The sequence below is a fragment of the Heterodontus francisci genome, chromosome 19 (assembly GCF_036365525.1).
Source record: "Heterodontus francisci isolate sHetFra1 chromosome 19, sHetFra1.hap1, whole genome shotgun sequence".
NCBI lineage: Eukaryota > Metazoa > Chordata > Chondrichthyes > Heterodontiformes > Heterodontidae > Heterodontus > Heterodontus francisci.
Window position 1 is genome coordinate 7,114,476 of NC_090389.1, and position 26,547 is coordinate 7,141,022.

Consider the following 26,547-nt stretch of genomic DNA (forward strand, 5'->3'; position numbering starts at 1 on the left):
AACCATTGTCAATTGTTGTAAAAACCCATCTGGTTCACTAATGTCCTTTAGGGAAGGAAATCTGCTGTCCTTACCTGGTCTGGCCTACATGTGACTCCAGACTCACAGCAATGTGGTTGACTCTTAAATGCCCTTTGAAATGGCCAAGCAAGCCACTCAGTTGTATCAAACCACTACTAAGAGTAAGAAAAGGAATGAAACAGAACATACTACCTGACATCAACCTAGACACCGGAAACGACAACGGCAAACCCAGCCTCTCGACCCTGCAAAGTCTTCCTGACTAACATCTGGGGGTTTGTACCAAAATTGGGCGAGCTGTCCCACAGACTAGTCAAGCAACAGCCTGACATAGTCATACTCACAGAATCATACCTTACAGACAATGTCCCAGACACCGCCATCACCATCCCTGAGCAGGTCCTGTCCCACCAGCAGGACAGACCCACTCGAGGTGGCAGCACAGTGGTGTACAGCCGTGGGTGAGTTCCCCTGGGAGTCCTCAACATTGACCCCATGAAGTCTCATGGCATCAGGTCAAACATGGGCAAGGAAACCACCTGCTAAGCATTAATTACCGCGCCCCCTAGGCTGATGAATCAGTGCTTCTACCTGTTGAACACCAATTGGAAGAAGCACTGAGGGTAGCAAGGGCAAAAAATGTACTCTGGGTGGGGAATTTCAAAGTCCATCACCAAGAGTGGCTCAGTAGCACAACTCCTGACCGAGCTGGCCGAGACTGAAAAGACTTAGCTGCTAGGCTGGGTCTGCGGCAGGTGGTGAGGGAACTAACAAGAGGGAAAAACCTACTTTACCTCGTCCTCACCAATCTACCTGTCCCAGATGCACCTGTCCATGACAATATTGGTAGGAGTGACCACTGCACTGTCCTTGTGGAGACAAAGCCCCATCTTCACACTATTGTGTTGTGTGGCACTACCACTGTGCTAAATGGGAGAGATTTTGAACAGTTCTAGCAACTTAAAACTGGGCATCCATGAGGTGCTGTGGACCATCAGCAGCAGCAGAATTATATTCAACCACAATCTGTAACCTCATGGCCTGGCATATCCCCCACTTTATCATTACCATCAAGCCGGGGGACCAACCCTGGTTCAATGAAGATTGCAGGATGGCATGCCAGGCATACCTAAAAATGAGGTAAAAACAAGAAATGCTGGAACCACTCAGCAGGTCTGGCAGCATCTGTGCTGAGCGGTTCCAGCATTTCTTGTTTTTATTTCAGATTTCCAGCATCCGCAGTATTTTGCTCCTAAAAATGAGGTGTTAGCCTGGTGAAGCTACAACACAGGATTACATGCAGGCTAAATAGAGAAAGCAGCATGCAATGGACATGGCTAAGAAATCCCACGACCAACGGATCAGATCTAAGTGCTGCAGTCCTGCTACATCCAGGTATGAATGGTGGTGGACAATTAACAACTGACTGGAGGAGGAGGCTCCACAAACAGCCCCACCCTCAATGACGGGAAGCCAAGCACAACAGTGCAAAAGACAAGGCTGAAGCATCTGCATCCATCTTCAGACAGAAGTGCCTAGTGGATGATCCATCTTTGCCTCCTCTTGAGGTCCCCAACATCACAGATGCCAGTCTTCAGCCCATCCAATTCGCTCCACCTGATATCTCCCTGTGTCTGCGTGGGTTTCCTCCGGGTGCTCCGGTTTCCTCCCACAGCCAAAAGACTTGCAGGTTGATAGGTAAATTGGCCATTATAAATTGCCCCTAGTATAGGTAGGTGGTAGGGGAATATAGGGATAGATGAGGATGTGGTAGGAATATGGGATTAGTGCAGGATTAGTATAAATGGGTGGTTAATGGTCGGCACAGACTCGGTGGGCCGAAGGGCCTGTTTCAGAGCTGCATCTCTAAAAAAAAAAATCAAAAAACGGCTGAAGGCACTGGATACTGCAAAGGCTATGGACCCTGACAAGATTCCGCCAATAGTACTGAAGACCTGTGCTCCAGAACTAGCTGCACCCCTAGCCATTAGTTTCGAAAATAGCGAATGTAACTCCTTTATTCAAAAAGGGAGACAGAAATTAGGAAACTACAGGCCAGTTAGCTTAACATCAGCCTGAGAGAAAATGTTCAAAGCTATTATGAAAGACGTTATAGCAGGGAGCTTAGAAAAATTCAAGGTAATCAGGCAGAATCAACATGATTTTGTGAAAGAGAAATCATGCTTAATCCATTTATTGGAGTTCTTTGAAGGAGTTACATGTGCTGTGGATGAAGGTGAACAGGTGGATGTATTGTACTTAGATTTCCAGAAGGTATTTGATAAGGTGCCACATCAAAAAAAAATGTTATTGCAAAAAATAAAAACTCATGGTATAGGGGGTAACATATTGGCATGGATAGAAGATTGGCTAGCTAACAGGAAACAGAGAGTTGGCATAGATGGGTCATTTTCTGGTTGGCAATATATAACAACTGGTGTGCCACAGGGATCAGTGCTGGGGCCTCAACTTTTTACAATTTATATAATTGACTTGGATGAAGGGACTGAAGGCATTGTTGCTAAATTTGCTGATAACACAAAGATAGGTAGGAAAGTAAGTTGTGAAGAGGACATAAGGAGGCTACAAAGGGATATAGATAAGTTAAGTGAGTGGGCAAAGATCTGGCAAATGGAGTATAATGTGAAAAAATGTGAAATTGTCCATTTTGGCAGGAGGAAAAAAAAGCATATTATCAAAATGGTGAGAGATTGCACAGCTCTGAGAAGCAGAGGGATCTGGGTTTCCTAGTTCATGAATCGCAAAACTTTAGTATGCAGGTACACCACGCAATTAGGAAAGCTAATAGAATGTTACCGTTTATTGCAAGGGGAATTGAATACAAAAGCAGGCAGGTTATGCTTTAGCTATTCAGCACATTGGTGAGACCGCATCCGGAGTACTGTGTACAGTACTTGTCTCCTTATTTAAGGAAGGATGTAAATGCATTGGAAGAAGTTCAGAGAAGGTTTACTAGACTAATACCTGGAATGGGCGGGCTGTCTTACGAGGAAAGATTGGACAGGCTAGGCTTGTATCCACTGGAATATAGAAGAGTAAGAGGAGGCTTGATTGAAATATACAAGATCCTGAGGAGTCTTGACAGGGTGGATGTAGAAAGGATGTTTTCTCATGTGGAAGAATCGAGAACTAGGGGTCACTTTTTTAAAAAAGGGTCACCCATTTCAGATAGAGATGAGGAGAAATGTTTTGTCTCAGGGAGTCGTGAGTCTTTGGAACTCTCTTCCTCAAAAGGCAGTGGAAGCACAGACCTTGAATATTTTTAAGGCAAAGGTAGATAGATTCTTGATAAGCAAGGGGGGTGAAAAGTTATCGGGGTAGGCGGGAATGTGGAGTAATCAATTCAGCCATGAACTTATTGAATGGCGCAGAAGGCTCGAGGGGCCGAGTGGCCTACTGCTACTCCTAATTCGTATGTACGTCTATGTACATATGTATGTACGTATGTCACCAAGCTGTTTCAGTACAGCTACATCACTGACATACACCCAGCAATGTGAAAAATTTTCCAGGCATGTCCTGTGCACAAAAAGGCGGACAAATGCAACCCGGCCAATTATTGTCCTATTAGTCTACTCACGATCATCAGCAAAGTGATGGAAGGGGCCATCGACAGTGCTATCAAGTGGCACTTGCTCAGCAATAACCTGCTCAGTGATGCTCAGTTTGGGTTCCGCCAGGGCCACTCGGCTCCTGACCTCATTACAGCCTTGGTCCAAACATGGACAAAAGAGATGAACTCAAGAGGTGTGGTAAGAGTTACTGCCCTTCACATCAAGGCAGCATTTGACCAGGTATGGCATCAAGGAGCCCTAGAAAAATTGGGAAAGAGGGGGAAAGCTCCCTACTGGCTGGAGTCATACCTTTTCACAAAATAAGATGGTTGTGGTTGTTGGAGGTCAATCATTTCAGTCCAGGACATCACTGCAGGAGTTCCTCAGGGTAGTGTCCTAGGTTCAACCATCTTCAGCTGCTTCCGCAATGACCTTCCCTCCACATAAGGTCAGAAGTCGAGATGTTCCCTGACGATTGCACAATGTTCAGCACCATTCGCAACTTCTCAGATACTGAAGCAGCCCGTGTCCATATGCAGCAAGGCCTGGATAACTTCCAGGTTTGGGCTGATAAGTAGCAAGTAACATTTGCACAACACCAGTGCCAGGCAGTGACCACCTCAAACAAGAGAGAATCTAACCATCTCCCCTTGACAATGGCATTACCCCACTATCAACATCCTAGGGGCTCACAATTGACCAGAAACTGAACTGGACCAGCCACATAAATGCTGTGGTTACAAGAGCAGATCAGAGGCTGGAAATTCCACAGCGAGTACCTCACCTCCTGACACCACAATGTCTGTCCACCACCTATAAGGCACAAGTCAGGAGTATGATGGAATACTCTCCTCTTGCCTGGTTGGGTGCAGCTCCAACAACACTCAAGAAGTTCAACACCATCCAGGACAAAGCAGTCCGCTTGATTGTCACCCCATTCACCACCTTCAACATTCACTCCCTCCACCAGTGATGCACAGTGACAGCAGTGTGTGCCATCTATAAGATGCACTGCAGCAAATCACCAAGGCTCCTTCGACAGCACCTTCCAAACCCGTGAACTCTACCACCTAGAAAGACAAGGGCAGCAGATGCATGGAAACACCACCACCTGCAAGTTCCCCTCCATGCCATACACCATCCTGACTTGGACTATAATCGCCGTTCCTTTACTGTTGCTGGGTCAAAATCCTGGAACTCTCTTCCTAACAGCACTGTTGGTACACCTACACCTTAAGGACTGTAATGGTTCAAGAAGGCAGCTCTCCACCGCCTTCTCAAAGGCAAATCGGGATGGGCAACAAATGCTGGCCTAGCCAGCGACGCCCACATCCCCCGAACGAATATAAAAAATACAATAAATCTATGCTTGAGGAGAATAATGGCTCCATCAACACCCACAACATACAGTGTTCCCTCTGACACTGACAGTGTTCAGACTGACACTGCCTCAGAACTTCAGAAGAAAGATGAGAAGGACAGGACTTATCACTTACCTGAACTCCAGTCCTGGCCAATGTTTGTGCATGGCACAGGAGATCAAAGAAAGGGGAATAGGGAAAAAAATCTTCTAGAGTCTGACCCTCAAGAGCTCCTAAGGTACCAAGCTGCCTGTAGTTCTCATACATCTTAAGTGTCAAAATCTATGACAATAAAATAATTGACCATCGGTTTGCAGCACAGAAGGAGTTCATCGGCTTATTGTGTTCGGGTTAGTTTTTTGATAGGTCAATCCAACACTAATCCCACTGTCCCATTCTCTTTTCCTCGCTCTGTATTAATCTAAAACTAATTCAATGTCCTGCTCACTCTCCCAATAAAACTGTATCTTTCTTTTTCAAATTTTTGTCCAATTTTCTCTTAAAAGATGCAATGGTCTCTGCCTTATCTACTCCCCATAGCAAAACATTCCATGCCACAAAAATGCTCTTTGTAAAGACATTTCTCAAACTCTCTCCTCACTCTTTTAGATTCATAGAGTCATACAGCACAGAAACAGGCCCTTCGGCCCATAGTGTCCGTGCCAGCCATCAAGCACCTAACTACTCTAATCCCATTTTCCAGCACTTGGCTCATATTGACAACTTTACACATCACTGACTCCCTAACCACATCTTTCCCTGATGCACATCATGAAAGTCCGACATTATTTTAAAAACCTCTATTAAATTTCCTCTTAGCCTTCTCTGCCCCAGTGGAAACAGTCCTGATATCTTATCCTCATAACTATAGTTTCTAATTTTTATATCCTCCTGGGAACCTACACTGAATGTGCTCTATGGCATTAATGTCCTTTCTTTAATAGGGCTCCCGAAACTACACACAGTACTTTAACTGCGGCTGAACCCATGTTTTATACAAATTTATCATTGCTTCTTTACTCTTGTACTCTGTGCCCCTACTTATAAAACCCAAATGCTGTTGGTCTTTTTTCATGGTTTTATCCACCTGCAATCATACTTTCAGGGAATTATGTATTTGAATCCAAGGTGTCTCTGTGCATTCATGTCTGTCACTCCTCCCAAAATACATTAACTCCACTTATCCACAATAAATTGCATCTTCCACTGCCTACCCAAACGAGGGCTGTTAACACAGGATTGTAAGAAAATAAAGTTCTCAGGGACAGCTACAACTGACCTTCATTTCCCTGGAATGGGGCAGGGTGGGAACAGCCAGTGTTCCTATCCAGTGGCCCAATTCATGTGTACATGGACCATGTGCAAGGCCAGTACCTGACTTGGTGGTGATGGTAGCTGTCGTGTGACACAGACTGTTTCAGACTGACACATGATAATCAGAGCCTCAGCAGTGTCCCCAATTCATGCATGAGGGTTGGGCAACAGCTCTGTGGAACTCACTGAAGGAAGGCAACCAATTGTAAATGGCAATGGAACTTCTTTTATAATACATTTGTGTATGTGCAGTTGGCGAGTACACATCTGGCTCACTTGCTCATTTGTTTTTCATCACTCTTCATGTTATATCCTCTTTTAGCTGACTCAAAGTTAACTTTAGGGTATAAAGCTCAACAACAAAGTGCAAATGGCTCACAGAGAGGTAATAACAAAGATCGCCAGCAAGAGGAGGAAGCAGTGTACTGTACTTAAGTGTTGGGGGAAAAAATTGCATAATCTAGGTTACTCCAGAATATAGACACATGCTGAACCAACACTTTGGAGCAGATTGAATCTGTGAACAAATGTTGAAATGTATATGATCTTTATAATGCAGAATGATTTTGCTCTGTGTAATTTGCGTTTTAAGTACAAATTATGTTTTGAATTGTATGTTATAATGAGTTGCCTGTAGGCATTCACGGAACAAATCCCAGATATATACATAAAAATAAAAGCAAAATACTGCGGATGCTGGAAATCTGAAATAAAAACAAGAAATGCTGGAACCACTCAGCAGGTCTGGCAGCATCAGTGAAAAGAGAAGCAGAGTTAACGTTTCGGGTCAGTGACCCTTCATCGGAACTGACAAATATTAGAAAAGTCACAGGTTATAAGCAAGTGAGGTGGGGGTGGGGCAAGAGATAACAAAGGAGGTCTAGATTGGACCAGGCCACATAGCTGACCAAAAGGTCACGGCACAAAGGCAAACAATATGTTAATGGTGTGTTGAAAGACAAAGCATTAGTACAGATTAGGTGTTAGTACACTGAATATTGAACAGCAGCAAGTGCAAACCTGAAAAAAAACAGTGGGTAAGCAAACTGAATAAACTAAGATGAAATGAAATAAATGCAAAAAAAAAGATTGTAAAAAATGTAAAAAAGAATGTAAAAAAAAAGGAAGAAAAAATAACTAAAAATGAAAGTAAAATGGGGGGCTGTCATGCTCTGAAATTATTGAACTCAATGTTCAGTCCGGCAGGCTGTAGTGTGCCTAATCGGTAGATGAGATGCTGTTCCTCGAGCTTGCGTTGATGTTCACTGGAACACTGCAGCATGTCATGCTCATCAAACAGTGAAGCAGATCTGCTAAAAACAATACTAGATCTGCTTATCTTGTTAGAAGATCTGTATCTTGGCAACTAACAGGATTTACTCTGTGTAATTCACCTTGGGCTTATTACAAAGGGCACCTGATTCTGCAGAATTTTACAATGACAGAAGGATATAAAAATCCTTAACAAATGAGATTTATGAGATCTATCAAGTCCTTGCTTTCACTAGAAATTAAGGAGAGACAAAGAGTCTAATACAAATTAAATAAGGGAAAATGGATTTGTTGTTTCACCTTTTAAGCTGTTTGAATATTTATTTCTTGACAATGAGGGAGGGTCTGTATTACTTAAGACCATTAGACAAGTATCTATTTGAATTGGATTGTAACCTTGGATTGAAGCCATGGCACGGGGGTAAAATGGGAACAAAGAACCAAATGTATATTCACACTGGGGAAAGACTTCATTTCATCTTTTCTTGTAGGTGTAGAGTTTAAATAGATTGACTAAATAGTTTAGGCCTAGCCAACGTTACGATCTGATTAATTTTTCCGTAAATTATGGGATTGGGAAAAAAAAATCACAGTTTAACCATGAAAGAGAAAACCCAATGTCAATGTAACCTGGATTAGAGCCTATAATCTGTGGTGATCTGGTTAACTGCTTAGCTCTGGCTGATAGAGGATATACAGGATATGATTATATGTTTCACTATACTCTTCTGTGCTAAGGAAGTAAACAGTTTGGGATGTTGGCATCACAAAACCTTTAATAAATTGGGCTAAAGAAAAAGAATACTTAAAGTATGACCTCAAGATCTGCCAAAGCAGTTACAATGAATTACAGCCACTGTTATTTTATAGGAAAGTGCAGCAGCTAAATTATGCACAGCAAGATTCCACAAACAGCCCAGACACCATGAGAACTCCTCCCTCATATTTTGAATAGTGCCATGAGATTTTTTACATTGACCTGAATACGTGCATGGGGCCTCGGTTTAATGTTTCTGTGTTGTGGGTGTTGACAGACCCATCATTCTTCTCAAGAACATTCCCTCAGTACTGCACTGAAGTATCAGCCTGGATTATGTGTTGTAGTCCTGGAGTAGAGCATAAACCCACAAGCACTTGACTCAGGGGCGAGAGAACAATCACTCAGCCAAGCTGGCATTACATTCATATCAATAAAACTGAATAAACAGTAGTAGCTGTAAAAGGCTGCATTAGGATGTGGGCAGAAATGCTGCTGCAGCAGTGAAAGAATAATTGAAAATTCTCAAACAGATAGATGGTCCGTCTTCTAGGTCAAAATAGGGGCTGCCCTCATGGCTGAACTGGTTAAAGCAGTGAGTAGTGGAGCCACAGATCAGGAGGATCTCAGGTTCTTTAGCGAGTCTGTTCTGATCTTAACCAGAATCATCATAACTGAACTCAGGCCCTACTAATGAAGACTATAACAGCCAGTTCCAGCAGGTCCCTGCTGGAATTGCATTTGTGCGGACTTCGTGAAGACACGGTGGGCTTGACTGTGAAGCTGGGTAGGCTGCTAACATTCACAGTGTGGGCTCACACATGAAGAATAGGCACTAGTGTGGGACAGTGACCTGTGAAAGTGTACACCAGTAAAGAGTCAATGCCTTCAGGTTGGCTAGGGAGAAAAATGTCCCAAAACGCAGGGGGGAAATACATAAAATGAGTAATATAGCATTGACCAATCTCAGCAGACTGTTGAAATCCTTTACAGGCAGTGGGCTCAGATTATGTTGCAAAGCTTCTTTGGAGCAAGACAGCTTCTCAATTCAGCATGCCGACATTTGTGGGGTCAATAGTGGGGCAGAAAGCCCCCACTTCTCGGATGCAGCTGCTGAAGGAGGTTAGGAAGATTCCATTTGAAAATAAATGACATAGGTCCCCAGGGAAAGCTGCTTAGGGGCAGTGAAAGGAGGTGGCCAGGGCAGTGAGCCCAGCCTTCAGCAAGGTAAAAGGAACTTGCTACATCTTTGAAAAATGCACAGTACTAAGCCTGCCTGCACCCTACAAATAACCTTCCACGAGCACCCTATTAAAGGGCTTTCTAAATTGCTTTCTAGCAATGTCAATGAGATCATATAGCAGCCTTCATCTGCAAGTGTTCTTCACACTCTTACACTCCACAAAAAGACTCACTTGGTATATGAATGCCGACTGCGTGCTTGGTTTGGATATAGAGAATAGTGTATTACTGTATGTCATGGTAACAAAAGGTCATTTGGTTCTAATTTATTTATTTAGAGATACAGCACCGTAACAGGCCCTTCGGCCCACCGAGTCTGTGCCAACCAACAACCACCCATTTATACTAATCCTACATTAACCCCATATTCTCCACCACTTTCCTTTGCAAGAGCAAGACAGCCCATAACAGCTGTGATTGCAAAGAATCCACAACCATGAAACTGGCCATTATGGCCCAACTGCTTTACGCTGGTTTTCATACTTTGCATGAATCCCCTCCTATTCTAATGACCTCTTTCCAGCCTGTCCCAGAATTCCTCGATTGCCTTCCGCCCAAGTGTAAGCATCAAGCCTCCCTTAAATGCATCAATGCTATCTGCTTCAACCAGTCCATGTGGAAGTGAGTTCGACATTCTCAGCAGTCTCTGTGTAAAGATATTCCTCCTAATTCTGCAATAGGTGGCTGGCTACTCCCAAACCTGCAAGGAGAAAGCACTCCAGCCCTTAGTGAAGGAAGCAATAGAGGATACAAAAGCAAAATACTGCAGATGCTGGAAATCTGAAAAAAAAAGAAAATACTGGAAATACTCAGCAGGTCAGGCAGCATTTGTGGAGAGAGCAGTAGAGTTAACGTTTCAGGTCTGTGATCTTTCATCAGAATAGAGGATGCCAGAAACAGGGATGCTGGATAAGTGGCAACTGCAGGTTTGTGACTACATTCTGCCTCTCTTCTTCTTGTACTCCCCATTAATTTTCACTGACCTTATCATGAAACCCTCATATCAGTCCCATCGAGTGTAGCAAGGAACCAATCTAACCTCCTTTCCTCCTCTAACTGTGCTGCACAGACTGGATCTGCCAGCTCTTCACAATTAAAGTAAACCACATTGGAGCGTACTGGGTGACATAGAACAGAGCACGAGTGAACAGGACTAGCAAGTGATGGCACAAGAAGATGTTTCTGTCTAGAGACTCAGGTCTCAGCTGAAGAAATAGAGCTTGTGATGATGTGAATGAAGTATTGTATATTTCTCTCTTTGATGTTAAGCACTAATTTCCTCTTTTCTCCATCCATTTCCAGCACTTCCCCATTAATCTTCCTGTCTGTGTCAGATTTGCGGAACATCCTCCAATATGTTCATTTCTCGAATGCATTCAGCTTATCAAATGTCTTTGTTTATTGTCCATGTCTCCGAGGCATATAACATAGATGACAAAATGTAGCACCTCAGCATTCTTTTCCTAAAATTCAGGGTCGGTATCTTTGATGTTAACAAGTCCTTCATTCTAACAAAACTGGTCTTGGCTATTTCAATTTTCCTTCGGATCTCACAATCAGATCTCCCATCATCTGTGATAACCTGCCCAAGGTATGTAAACCTTTTCACTTGTTCCAGGACTTGTTCATTTACTTCAATTTTCACTTCTGGGGTTAGGTCTCTGCTTATCACTATTGTCTTGGTTTTCTTCACATTCATTCTTGATCCATATTCCACACTCCTTGCATTCACTTTGTTCCTGAAGGACCTCTTCGAACTCTGCAATCAGTGCAGTGTCATCTGCGTATCTCAAGTTGTTAATGTTCAACCCACCAATATTGCAACCTGGTAGATGTTCTACGTCTCTGAAGATAGCTTCAGTGTACAGATTGAACAATTTTGGGGACATAACGCATCCCTGACGCACTCCTCTTTTGATTGGGAAACTGTCTGACAAGCGGCTATCAAGTCTCATCACCGTTGATTGCTTCCAATATAGATTCTGAATTATCCTTGTATCATTTCTGTCAATTTCTAGTTTGTTTAAGCACTCCACTCTGATGGTAGACTCTATCAAATGCCTTCACATAGTCTATAAAGCATACATACACAGGTTTTTGCAGTTCCAGATATCTTTCGATCACTACTCTCTTGTTCCTTTCTTTGGTCTGAATCATGACTGTCATCTGATGATCCTGATGCAGGGCATCACTAAACTCATTCATACTTTTTGCCTGCCAAGTTCCAGTGCTCAGCAACGTCTGAAGTACTGACACAAGAACCCTCACTATTTTACATGACATGTTTGATGCATTGCAACTTGTGCAAGGAGGATGTTTGGCGAGAAACGTTTGAAGCCAGACCCCTCCCAAAGCCCAGAGAACAGTACTTGAATATTTTGGAGGGTGTTTATACTCAAGGTGTTGGCATTGACAAAAACCAGCCTGCCCTACATTAAAATGTGCTGTATGAATCTATACATAATGGGTTTATTTATTGTTTTTTTGGGAACAGAGGGGCTAACTCAACTTTAGCGGGGGTGCAAAATGGGATCAGCTGGTAGAAGAAAAAAACAAGGGTGTAGACTTACCTGGAAGACCTGAAAACATAAGAACATAAGAAATAGGATCAGAAGTAGGCCAATCAGCCCCTCAAGCCTACCCCATCATTCAATAAGATCATGGCTGATCTGTCCGAGGCCTCAACTCCTGTTTCGGGCCTGCTCCACATAACCCTCGACTCCCCGAGATTTCAAAAATCTATCTACCTCCTCCTTAAATACATTTAGTGATCGAACCTCCACAACTCTCTGAGGTACAGAATTCCAGAGATTCACTACCCTCTGACAGAAGAAATTCATTCGCACCTGTTTTAAATATGTGTCCCCTTATTCTGTAACTATGTCCCCTAGTTCGAGATTTCCCCACCAGTGGAAACATATTCTCAACATCTACCCTGTCAAGCCCCCTCAGAATCTTATATGTTTCAATAAGATCACCTCTCATTCTTCTAAATTCCAATGAATAAAGGCCTAACCTGTTTAGCCATTCTTGGTAAGACAACCCCTTCATCCCAGGAATCAGCCTCCAATGCCAGTATATCCTTCCTTAAATACGGGCACCAAAACTGTACGCAGTACTCCAGATGTGGCCTCAACAATACCCTGTACAGTTGTAGCAAGACTTCCCTATTTTTAAACTCTAACCCCCTAGCAATAAAGGCCAAAATTCCATTTGCCTTCCTAATTACTTGCTACACATGCATGCTGACGTTTGTGTTTCATGTACAAGAACACCCAGATCCCTCTGTACCGCAGTATTTTGTAGTCTTTCTCCATCTAAATAATAATCTGTTTTTTTATTCTTCCTACCAAAGTGGATGACCTCACACTTTCCCACATTGAACGCCATCTGCCAAGTTTTTGCCCACGCACTTAACCTATCTGTATCCCCTTGCAGATTCTTTGTGTCCTCATCACAACATGCCTTCCCACTTATTTTTACATCATTAGCAAATTTGGATACACTACACTCTGTCCCTTCCTCCAAGTCATTAATATAGATAGTAAATAGTTGAGGCCCTAGGACTGATCCTTGTGGCACCCCACTAGTTACAGCTTTCCAACCTGAAAAAGGTCCATTCATCCCGACTCTCTGTCTTCTGTGTGTTAGCCAATCCTCAATCCATGCCAAAACATGGATTGTATTTAAAGAACGTGTGTATGAATTACAACGATTATTCATTTCTGTCTGGCGCAAAAATAAAATGGGAAAGGTGGCTCAACCGTGGCTTACAAAAGAAATTAGGGATAGTATCAGATCCAAAGAGGAGGCATATAAAATTGCCAGAAAAAGCAGCAAGTCTGAGATTGGGATCAGTTTAGAATTCAGCAAAGGAGGACAAAGAGGTTGATTAAGTGTGGGAAAATACAGTATGAGTAAACTTGCGGGGAACATAAAAACTGACTGTAAAATCTATAAATATGTGAAGAGAAAAAGATTGGTGAAGACAAATATAGGTCCCTTACAGTCAGAAATGGGGGAAATTACAATGGGGAACAAAGAAATGGCAGAACAATTAAACACATACTTTTGTTCTGTCTTCACAAAGGAGGACACAAAGGTAGTCAAGAAGGCATACGGCATGCTTGCCTTCATCGGTCAGGGCAGAGAGTATAAAAATTGGCAAGTCATGCTGCAGCTGTACAGAACTTTAGTTAGGCCACACTTAGAATATTGCATGCAATTCTGGTCGCCACACTACCAGAAGGATGTGGAGGCTTTGGAGAGGGTACAGAAGAGGTTTACCAGGATGTTGCCTGGTCTGGAGGGCATTAGCTATGAGGAGAGGTTGGATAAACTCGGATTGTTTTCACTGGAACGACGGAGGTGGAGGGGCGACATGATAGAGGTTTACAAAGTTATGAGTGGCATGGACAGAGTGAATAGTCAGAAGCTTTTTCCGAGGGTGGAAGAGTCGGTTACTAGGGGACATAGATTTAAGGTGCGAGGGGCAAAGTTTAGAGGGGATGTGCGAGGCAAGTTCTTTACACAGAGGGTGGTGAGTGCCTGGAACCTGCTGCCGGGGGAGGTGGTGGAAGCAGGTACAATAGCGACCTTTAAGAGGCATCTTGACAAATACATGAATAGGATGGGAATAGAGGGATACGGACCCCGGAAGTGCAGAAGGTTTTAGTTTAGGCAGGCGCAGGCTTGGAGGGCCGAATGGCCTGTTCCTATGCTGTACTGTTCTTTGTTCTTTGACACAAATAACGTCCCAGAAATGTTAGGGAACCAAGGGTCTAATGAGAGGGATGAACTGAAGGAAATCAGCATTAGTAAAAAAAATAATGCTAGGGAAATTAATGGGGTTAAAGGCTGACAAATTCCCAGGGCCTGACAATCTACATCCCAGAGTACTAAAGGAAGTAGCCCTGGAAATAGTGGATGCATTGGTGGTCATCTTCCAAAATTCTATAGACTCTGGAGCAGTTCCTACAGATTGGAGGATGGCAAATGTAAACCCACTATTTAAAAAAGGAGGGAGAGAAAAAACAGGGAATTACAGACCAGTTAGCCTTACATCAGTAGTGGGGAAAATGCTAGAGCTATTATAAAGGATGTAGTAGCTGAACACCTGGAAAGCATAAACGGGATTGGGCAAAGTCAGCATGGGTTTATGAAAGGGAAATCATGCTTAGCAAATTGACTAGAGTTTTTTGAGGATGTAACTAGTAAAGTAGATAAGGGAGAACCAGTGGATGCAGTGTATTTGGATTTTCAGAAAGCTTTTGATAAGGTCCCACATAAGAGGTTAGTGTGCAAAATTAAAGCACATGGGATTGGGGGTCATATATTGGCATGGATTCAGAACTGGTTGACAGACAGGAAACAGAGAGTAGGAATAAACGGGCCTTTTTCCGGGTGGCAGGCAGTGACTAGTGGGGTACTGCAGGGATCAGTGTTTGGGCCCCAGCTATTCACAATATATATTAATGATTTGGGTGAGGGAACTAAATGTAACATTTCCAAGTTTGCAGACGACACAAAGCTGGGGGGGCAAGTGAGCTGTGAGGAGGATGCAAAGAGGCTCCAATGTGATTTGGACAAGTTGGGTGAGTGGGCAAATGCATGGCAGATACAGTATAACATGGATAAATGTGAGGTTATCCACTCTGGTTGTAAAAACAGGAAGGCAGATTATTATCTGAATGGTGATAGATTGGGAAAGGGGGAGGTGCAATGAGACCTGGGTGTCCTTGTACACCAGTCGCCGAAAGCAAGCATTCAGGTACAGCAAGCATTAGGAAGGTAAATGGTATGTTGGCCTTCATTGCAAGAGGATGTGAGTACAGGAGCAAGGATGCCTTACTGCAGTTATACAAGGCCTTGGTGAGACCACATCTGGAGTATTGTGGACAGTTTTGGTCTTATCTGAGGAAGGATGTTCTTACCATGAAGGGAGTGCAAAGAAGATTTACTAGGCTGATTCCTGGGATGGCAGGATTGATGTATGAGGAGAGATTGGGTCGACTAGGCCTATATTGACTAGAGTTTAGAAGAATTAAAGGGGATCTCACAGAAAACTATAAAATTCCAACAGACTAGATGCAGGGAGGATGCTCCTGATGGCTGGGGAGACAAGAACCAGGGGTCACAGTCTCAGGATACGGGGTATGCCATTTAGAACTGAGATGAGGAGAAATTTCTTCACTCAGAGGGTGGTGAACCTGTGGAATTCACTAGCGCAGAAGGCAGTGGAGGCCAAGTCATTAAACATGTTCAAGAAGGAAATAAATATATTTCTTAATGCCACAGGGATCAAGGAATATGGGGAGAAAGCAGGAACAGGGTACTGAGTTAGATGCATCTGTGGAAAGAGAAGCAGAGTTAACGTTTCGGGACAGTGACCCTTCTTCGGGAGTTAACTCTGCTTCTCTTTCCACAGATGCTGCCGGACCTGCTGAGTGATTCCAGCATTTCTTGTTTTTGTTTTTGTTTCAGATTTCCAGCATCCGCAGTATTTTGCTTTTACTGAATTAGATGATCAGCCATGATCTTTTCCGAAAGGGGAGGCGGTGGCGTAGTGGTATTGTCACTGGGGACATGGGTTCAAATCCCACCACAGCAGAAAGTGGAATTTGAATTCAATTAATAAATCTGGAATTAAAAAGCTAGTCTAATGATGGCTATGAAATCATTGTCAAATGTTGTAAAAGCTATCTGGTTCACTAATGTCCTTTAGGGCAATTAGGGATGGGCAATAAATGTTGGTCTGGCCAGCAACACCCACATCCCATGAATGAATTAAAAAAAAAGATGGGTCACTGGGATCTTTATTAGCTATGAGGAGAGGTTGGATAAACTCAGATTGTTTTCACTGGAACGACGGAGGTAGAGGGGCGACATGATAGAGGTTTACAAAGTTATGAGTGACATGGACAGAGTGGATAGTCAGAAGCTTTTTGCCAGGGTGGAGGAGTCGGTTACTAGAGGACATAGATTTAAGGTGCGAGGGGCAAAGTTTAGAGGGGATGTGCGAGGCAAGTTCTTTACACAGAGGGTGGTGAGTGCCTGGAACCTGTTGCCGGGGGAGGTGGTGGAAGCAGGTACCATAGAGACGTTTAAGAGGCATCTTGACAAATACATGAATAGGATGGGAATAGAGGGATACAGACTCCAGAAGTGCAGAAGGTTTTAGTTTAGGCAGGCATCAAGATCGGCGCAGGCTTGGAGGGCCGAATGGCCTGTTCCTGTGCTGTACTGTTCTTTGTTATTTGAATGGCGCAGCAGGTCCAAAGGGGCGAATGGCCTACTCCTGCTCCTATTTTCTATGTAACACATTACCCCCAATGCCCTGAGCTCTTATTTTGTGCAATAACCTTTTATGTGGCACCTTATCGAATGCCTTCTAAAAATCCAAATACACTACATCTACTGGTTCCCCTTTATGCACTCTGCTTGTTATATCCTCAAAGAACACTAACAAATTTGTCAAACATGATTTCCCTTTCATAAAACCATGTTGACTCTGTTTGATTGCATTATGTTTTTCTAAATATCCTGCTATTTCTTCCTTAATAATGGACTCTAGCATTTTCTCAATGACAGATGTTAAGCTAACTAGTCCATAGTTTCCTGTTTTTTGTCTCCCTCCCTTCTTGAATAGGGGTGTCACATTAGCAGCTTTCCAATCCGCTGGTCCCCTACCGGAATCCAGTGAGTTTTGGTATATTACGACCAATGCCTCCACTATCTCTGCAGCCACTTCTTTTAAAACCCTTGGATGCAGGCCATCAGGTCCTGGCGACTTGTCTGCCTTTAGTCCCATCAACATGTCAAGCACCTTTTCCCTCGTGATAGAGATTGTTACAAGTTCCTCCCTCCCATTTACACCTTACTCATCTACTATTGGTGGGTTGTTTATAGTGTCCTCCATCGTGAAGACAAATGCAAAATATTGGTTTAAATTATCTGCCATTTCCCTGTTCCTTGTTATTAATTCCTCAGTCTCATCCTCTAAGGGTCCCACACTAGCTACTCTCTTCCTTTTTATATACCTGTAGAAGCTCTTACTGTTTGTTTTTATATTTCTTGCCAATTTACTCTCATAACCAATTTTCTCCCTCTTTATTAGTTTTTTAGTCATCCACTGCTGTTTTCTAAAAAATTCCCAATCCTCTGGCCTACCACTAGCTTTCGCTGCACTGTACGCCTTCGTTTTTGATTTGATACTCTCCTTAACTTCCTTTGTTATCCACGGGTGGTTCATCGTTCTCTTCAAGTCCTTCCTTCTGACCGGAATAAATGTTTGCTGAGTGTTATGAAATATCTGCTTAAAAGTCTGCCACTGCTCATCTACTGACTTCCCCTTTCGTATATTTTCCTAGCCCGCTTCTAACAACTCTTTCTTCATACCTCTCTAATTGCCCTTGTTTAAGTTGAAGACACTGGTTTGAGACCCGGGTTGCTCTCCCTCAAACTGAATTTGAAATTCTACCATGTTATGATCGCTTCCCCCTACAGGATCGTTAACTACGAGATCCCTTATTAATCCTACCTCATTACACAATGCCAAATCTAAAATAGCCTGTTGCTGGGTAGGTGCTGCAATGTATTGTTCTAAGAAACAATCCCTGATGCACTCTACAAATTCATCTTCCATGTTACCCTTGCCAATTTGATTTGTTCAGTCTATATGCGGATTAAAATCACCCATGATAATTGTAGTGCCCTTCTTACGCCTCCATTATTTCCTGATTAATACTTTGTCCTACAGAGAGGCAACTCCTCGGGGGCCTATAGACCACTCCCACCCATGATTTATTTCTCTTGCTATTCGTTATTTCCACCCAAACTCATGATCTATTATACCTATATCATTACGCACAACTGCACTGATCCCTTCCTTTCTTAACAAAGCTACCCTACCTCTTTTTCCTTTCTGCCTATTCTTCCAGTCCTGGTCATCCTGCAACCACGTCTCAATGATAGCTATCAAATCATATTCATTTATTTCTATCTGTGCTGGCAGCTCATCTATCTTGTTACAAATGCTACGTGCATTCAGATAAAGAGCCTTAAGCTTTGACTTTTTACCATTTTTACCTACACTGGTTCTAATTTCTGCTGTACTCTTATGCTTGAATTCTCTGTCCCTTCCTGTCACACTCTGATTAATGTATGCCCCTTCACTACCCTGCACCTCTGCTCTCTCGTTACTTTTCGACTTTTTAAGCTTCCCTTCAATTGAACCCTCCCCCCCACTATTTAGTTTAAAACCTTATCTACAACCCTAGTTATACGATTCTCCAGGACACTGGTCCCAGCATGGTTCAAGTGAAGCCCAGCAGACCTGGGAGGAATCGCAATCGGACAGGGAGAGTATAAATCCAGCCTGAGGCCCACACTTACCTGGAAGACCGGAGAGGCAGTAGATCTGGGAGGAATCATAACCGGAGAAGGAAAGTATAAATCCAGCCCGAGGCTCGAGGCCCACACTTACCTGGGAGAGCGGAGAGACAGTGGACCTGGGAGGAATCACAACTGGAGAGGAAGAGCATAAATCCAGCCTGTGGCTCGAGGCCCACACTTAGCTGGAAGACCAGAGAAGCTGTGGCTTGAGGTCGGTGCACGCTGTATTTGAAGAGCAAAAAAACCTAACAGTGACATCACAAGAAAATATCACGGGCAGGCAGTGGTGTCATGGTAATGTCACTACACTAGTAACCCTGAGCCCCAGGCTAATGCTCTGGGGTCATGGGTTCGAATCCCACCAGGGCAGATGATGGAATTTGAATTCAATTAATAAATCTGCAATTAAAAGCTAGTCCAGTGGTGGCCATGAAACCACTGTCGATTGTTGTAAAAATCCATCTGGTTCACTAATGTCCTTCAGGGAAGAACATCTGCTGTCCTTACCTGGTCTTGCCTACATGTGACTCCAGACCCACAGCAATGTGGTTGACGCTTAAATGTCCTCTGAAATGGCCTAGGCTGTATCTAACTGCTATGAAGTCAATAAAACAGGATGAAACTGGACAGACCAGCCGGCATTGACCTAGGCACCAGAAACGACAACAGTAAACCCAGCCCTGTCGACCCTGCAAAGTCCTCCTTACTAATATCTGGGGGCTTGTGCAAAAATTGGGAGAGCTGTCTCACAGACTAGTCAAGCAACAGCCTGACAGTCATATGCACTGAATCATACCTTACTGACAATGTCCCAGACACTGCCATCACCATCCCAGGGTATGTCCTGTCCCACCGTCAGCACAGAGGTGGCAGCACAGTGGTATAGAGTCAGGAGGGAGTTGCCCTGGGAGTCCTCAACATTGACTTCAGACCCCATGAAGTCTCATGGCATCAGGTCAGACATGGGCATGGAAACCTCCTGCTGATTACCAGCTATCGCAACCCCCCATCCCCCTTTGCTGATGGATCAGAGCTCCTCCATGTCGAACACCAAATGGAAGAAGCACTGAGGGTAGCAAGGGCACAAAATGAACTCTGAGTGGGGGACTTCAATGTCTATTACCAAGAGCAGCTCGGTAGCACCACCACTGATTGAGCTGGCGGAGTCCTAAAGGGCATAGCTGCTAGACTGGGTCTGCGGCAGGTGGTGAGGGAACCAACAAGAGGGAAAAACCTACTTGACCTCGTCCTCACCAATCTACCTGTTGCAGATGCATCTGTCCTTGACATCATTGGGAGGAGTGACCAACGCACAGACTTTGAGGAGACAAAGTCCCATTTTCACATTGAGGGTAGCCACCATCAAGTTGTGTTGCACTACCACCGTGCTAAATGGGACAGATTTTGAATAGTTCTAGCAACTGAAAACTGGGCATCCTTGAAGCGCTATGGGTCCTCAGCAGCAGCAGAACTGTATTCAGCCACCATCTATAACCTCATGCCCCCATTCTACCATTACCATCAAGCCGGGGATCAACCCTGGTTCAAAGAAGAGTGTACCAGGCATACCTAAAAATGAGGTGTCAGCCTGGTGAAGCTACAACACAGGACTACATGCATGTCAAACAATGGAACCAGCATGCAATAGACAGAGCTAAGCAATCTCACAACCAACAGATCAGATCTCAAGTTCCGAAGAAGGGTCACTGACCCGAAACGTTAACTCTGCTTCTCTTTCCACAGATGCTGCCAGACCTGCTGAGTGATTCCAGCATTTCTTGTTTTTGTTTCAGATTTCCAGCATCCGCAGTATTTTGCTTTTAGGTCAGATCTCAACTCTGGAGTCCTGCCACATCCAGTCGTGAATGGTGGTGGACAATTAAACAACTGACAGAAGGAGGAGGCTCCACAAATATCAGCATCACCACGATGGGGAAGCCCAGCACATCAGTGCAAAAGACAAGGCTGAAGCATTTACATCCATCTTCAGCCAGAGTGGCACCCGATCCAGCACCTTCAACATTCACTCCCTCCACCAATTATGCACAGTGGCAGCAGTGTGTACTATATACAAGATGCACTGCAGCAACTCAACAAGGCTTCTTCGACAGCACCTTCCAAACCTGCGACCTCTACCACCAAGAAGGAGAAGGGCAGCAGATGCATGGGAACACCACCACCTGCAAGATCCCCTCCAAGTCACACACCATCCTGCCATGGAACTATATTGTCGTTCCTTCACTGTCGCTGGGTCAAAATCCTGGAACTTCCTTCTTAACAACACTGTGGGTGTACCTATGCCCCAAGGACTGTAGCGGTTCAAGAAGGCTGCTCACCACCTTCTCAAGGGCAATTAGGTATGGGCAATAAATGCTGGCCCAGGTAGCAACGCCCCATATCCCACGAATGAATAAATAAACTTAAATTGATTGGTTGGTAAGTAACTGCTGTTGGAGTGCCTGTAAGTAGCTGGAAAATAAGAAAAAAGTAGTTACCTTATAAGTGGTAAGGTTAGTCCTACTAGGGTTTTAGTTTTTGTAACTTATTCATAATTACTACTTAGAAAGTGCTCTTTGGACAGTGTGAAGCTGTGAGTTTGCGAGTATGAGGGAGTTCAGTGACAAGAGGAAGGAGGTGCTCCTTGGTCTCTTTATTTTCTGCATTTTCCGCCTCCACTGTTTGGTTCTTACGTCAGTAGAGGGAAAAATGCTGATTGGCATGTAACTGGTAAGTTATTCTACTTATTACACTAACAATAATTAGTTTGTAAAGCAAAGGTATGGCAGGGCAGCTCAGTCGAGTGGAATGTGCCTCTTGCGGTATGTGGGACGTTGTGGACGCACCATGTGTCCTTGACAAACATATATGCAGGAAGTGTCACCAGCTGCAGAAGTTTGAGCTCCGGGTTTTGGAACTCAAGCAGTGGCTGAAGTCACTGTGTTGCATCTGCAAGGCAGAGAACTACGTGGATAGCATGTTTGGGGAGGTGGTCATTAAGAATGTGCAGGCAGAGAGGGAATGGATGACTACCAGGTCGTCTAAGAGAACTAGGTAGGTAGTGCAGGAGTTCCCCGAGTCGATCTCACTTGCTAACGTTTTCCATTTTGGATACTGGTGAGGACGAGCGTTCCTCAGAGGAGTGCAGCAAGTCCGTAGCACCATGGGTGGCTCAGCTGCACAGCAGAGGGGAAGAAGAACGGAAGGGCAATAGTGATAGGGGATTCGTTAGATAGAGGAACAGACAGACATTTTTGCGGCTGCAGATGTGACACCAGGATCGTATGTTGTCTCCCGGTGCCAGGGTCAAGAATGTCACAGAGTGGCTGTAGGATATTCTTCGGGGGGAGGGTGAACAGCCAGAGGTGATGGTCCACATTGGCACCAGTGACATAGGTAAGAAGAGGGATGAGGTCCTGAAAGCAGAATTTAAGGAGTTAGGAAAGAAATGAAAAAGCAAGGACTCAAAAGCAGTAATCTCAGGATTACTCCCAGTGCCATGTGCTAGTGAGCATAGGAATAGGAGGATTAAGCGATTCAACATGTGACTGGAGAATTGGTGCAGGACGAAGGGCATCAGATTTCTGAGGCATTGGGATCTGTTCTGGGTAGGTGGGACCTGCACAATATGAACGGGTTGCACCTTAGCAGGACTGGGACTAACATCCTCACAGGGAGATTTGCTAGTGCTGTTTGGAAGAGTTTAAACTAAATTGTCAGGGGGTTGGGAACCTAAAAAGGAGCTCAGATTGGAGGGAAGCAAAACTGGTAACAGGAAGTCGAGAAGTAGGAAGCGAAATTGGAAGGTAGACAAGATGAAGGCAAACACCAAATAGGATCGGAATGAAGAATAATGTTAAGTCAAAGTTAAGGACTCTCTATCTGAATGCACGCAGCATTTGCAACAAGGCAGATGATTTGAAAGTACAAATAGAGGTAAATGGGCAACATTTAATTGCCATTACGGAGACGTGGTTACAGGGTGACCAGGACTGGGAACTGAATATTCAGGGATATTCGTCATTTAGGAGGGATAGGCGGAGGGGAAAAGGAGGTGGGGTAGCGCTGTTAATAAGGGACAAGATCAGTACATTAGTGAGAGAGGATCTTAGATCGAAGGAGCAAGATGCTGAATCAGTTTGGGTGGAGCTAAGGAATAGCAAGAGGCAGCAAACATTGTGCGAGTTGTTTATAAGACACCAAACTGTAGTGATAATGTTAGGCATGGTATAAATCAGGAAATTAGAGCTGCATGTAGCATGGGCAATACAGTAATAATGGGCGACTTCAATTTACATATAGATTGGGTAAACCTAATTAGCACTAATGCTGTGGAGGATGAATTCCTGGAGTGTGCACAAGATGGGTTTCTGGAGCAGTATGTTGAAGAACCAACTAGGGATTGGGCTGTTTTAGATTTAGTATTATGCAATGAGAAAGGGCTAATTAATAATCTTGCTCTAAAGGAGCTATTAGGAAATACTGATCTATCAATATGATAGAATTCTACATTAAGTTTGAAAGAGATATAGTTCATTCTGAAACTAGGGTCTTAAATCTGAACAAAGGAAACTATGAAAGTATGAGGGGCAAGTTGGCTAGGGCGGATTGGGAAAATACATTAAAGGATTTGATGGCAGACAGGCAATGGCTAGTATTTAAAGAAGTATTACACGATTTACAGCAAATATACATTCCTCTAAGACACTAAAACCCAACAGGAAAGGTGAATCGACCGTGGCTAACAAAAGAAGCTAAGGATTGCATTATGTCAAAGAAAGTGGCTTACAAGGTCGCCAGAAAAAGTGGTAATCCTGAGGATTGGGAGCAATTTAGAGTCCAACAAAGGAGGACCAAGAAACTGTTAAAGAAAGGAAAACAAAATTATGAATGTAAGCTAGCTAGAAACATAAAGGTGGACTGTAAAAGCTTCTTTAGATATGTGAAAAGGAAACGCTTAGCAAGGATGAATATGGGTCCAATGCAGGTGGAGACAGGAGAGTTTATGGTGGAGAGACTATACAATTACTTTGTGTCCGCCTTCACAGAGGAAGACACAGAAAATCTCCCAGAATTACTAGGGAACCAAGAGACTTGTAAAAATGAGGAACTGAAAGTAATTAGTATCAATAAAGAGGTAACTTGAAAAATTAATTGGATTGAAAGTTGATGAATCGCCAGACCTGATAAGCTACATCCCAGAGTATTGAAAGAGGTGGCTGTAGAGATAGTGGAAGCATTGGTAGTTATCTTTCAAAATTCTACTGATTCTGGAAGGGTTCCTGCAGACTGGAAAGGAGCAAATGGAACCCCACTATTTAAGAAGGGAGTGAGAGAAAAACAGAGAACCACGGACCTGTTAGTTTGCTGTCAGTAGTAGGGAAAATGTTAGAATCTATTATAAAGGATGAGATAACTGGACACTTAGAAAATAATGATATGATTGGGCAGAGTCAACGTGGATTTGTGAAAGGGAAATCATGTTTGACAAACCTGTTGGGAGTTTTTTTGAGGATGTTACTTGCAGCATAGATAAAGAAGAACCAGTGAATGTGGTGTATTTGGATTTTCAGAAGACTTTTGATAAGGTCCCACACAGGAGGTTAGTAAACAAAATTAGAGCACATAGGATTGGGGGTAATATACTGCAATGGATTGAGAATTGGTTAACAGACAGAAAGAAGAGAGTGGGAATAAATGGGTCATTCTCAGGGTGGAAGGCTGTTACTAGTGAGGTACCGCAAGGATCAGTGCTTGAGCCACAGCTGTTCACAATCTATATAAATGATTTGGGTATGGGGACCAATTGTAATATTTCCAAATTTGCTGAAGACACAAAACTAGGAGGAAATGTAAGCTGTGAGGAGGATGCAAGGAGGCTTCAAGGGGATTTGGACACGTGAAGTGAATGGACAAGAACATGACAGATAGAATATAATGTGAATAATTGTGAAGTGATCCATTTTGGTAGAAAACACAGAAAGGCAGAGTATTTCTTAAATGGTGAGAGGTTGGGAAGTGGTGATGTCCAAAGGGACCTGGGTATCCTTGTTCATGAGTCACTGTGGAGAATCTGTGAAACGGAGAGTATTGTGGATAGACGTATAGAGAGGTGGTCACACCGCAGGCTCAGACTCCACAGGCAGCAAGGGAATGGGTGACCACCAGGCAGGGCATGAGGACTAGGCAGGCAGTGCAGGAATCTCTTGTGGCTATTCCCCTGCAAAACAGATATACTGCTTTGGATACTGTTGGGGGGAATGGCCTCTCAGGGGAAAGCAGCAGCAGCAACAGCTCAATTCATTGCACCACGGTTGGCTCTGCTGCACAGAGGAGGAGTAAAAAGTGTGGGAATGCAATAGTTATAGGGGATTCAATTGTAAGGGGAATAGATGGGCATTTCTGTGGCCACAAACGAGACTGCAGGATGGTATGTTACCTCCCTGGTGCAAGGGTCAAGGATGTCTCAGAGTGGTTATAGGACACTCTGAAGGGGGAGGGTGAACAGCCAGTGATCGTGGTACACATTGGTAGAAACAACGTAGGTAAAAAAAGGGATGAGGTCCTAAAAGCAGAATATAGGGAGTTAGGAAGTAAGTTGAAAAGTAGGACCTCAAAGGTAGCGATCTCAGGATTACTACCAGTGCCACATGCTAGTCAGAGTAGAAATAGCAAGATATATCGGATGAATACATGGCTGAAGAGATGGTGTGAGGGGGAGGGTTTCAGATTCCTGGGACATTGGGACCTGTTCTGGGGGAGGTGGGACCAGTATAAACTGGACGGGTTACACCTGGGCAGGACCGGGACTGATGTCCTAGGGGAAGTATTTGTTAGACTGGTTGGGGAGGGTTTAAACCAAAACTGCAGGGGGATGGGAACCTTTGCAAGGAGTCAGAGGAGGGGGTATCAAAGACAAGAACAAAAGACAGTAAGGGGAATAAGAAAAGTGATAGGCAGAGAAATCAAGGGCTAGAATCAAACAGGGCCACAGTGAAAAATAGTGGGAAGGGGACAGTAATGTTAAAAAGACAAGCCTTAAGGCTTTGTGCCTTAACACGCGCACAGCATTCACAATAAAGTGGATGAATTAATCAGGCAAATAGATGTAAACGGGTATGATATAGTCGGGATTACAGAGACGTGGCTGCAGGGTGACCAGGGATGGGAAATGAACATCCAGGGATATTCAGTATTTAGGAAGGACAGACAAAAAGCAAAAGACGGTGGATTTGCATTGCTGGTTAAAGAAGAAATTAACACAATAGTGAGGAAGGATATTAGCTCTGACGATGTGGAATCTGTATGGGTAGAGCTGAGAAATACTAAGGGGCAAAAAACGTTAGTGGGTGTTGTATATAGACCCCTAAACTGTAGTGGTGATGTTGGGAATGGCATTAAACAGGAAATTAGAGATGCATGCGATAAAGAAACATCTGTAATTATGGGTGACTTTCATCTGCATATAGATTGGGCAAATCAAATTAGCCACAATACCGTAGAGGAGGAATTCATGGAGTGTATACGAGATGGTTTTCTGGACCAATATGTTGAGGAACCAACTAGAGAACAGGCCATCCTAGACTGGGTATTGTGTAATGAGAAAGGAATAATT

The 26,547-nt window shown here is 43.7% G+C and overlaps 1 protein-coding gene across 1 annotated transcript in view; it reads right to left on the reverse strand.

Moving 5' to 3' along the window:
- The window catches only part of ift122 (intraflagellar transport 122 homolog (Chlamydomonas)), a 229,911-nt gene that overhangs the window by 11,574 nt on the left and 191,790 nt on the right, over positions 1-26,547 (reverse strand). The gene's annotated exons all lie outside the window — the stretch shown is intronic.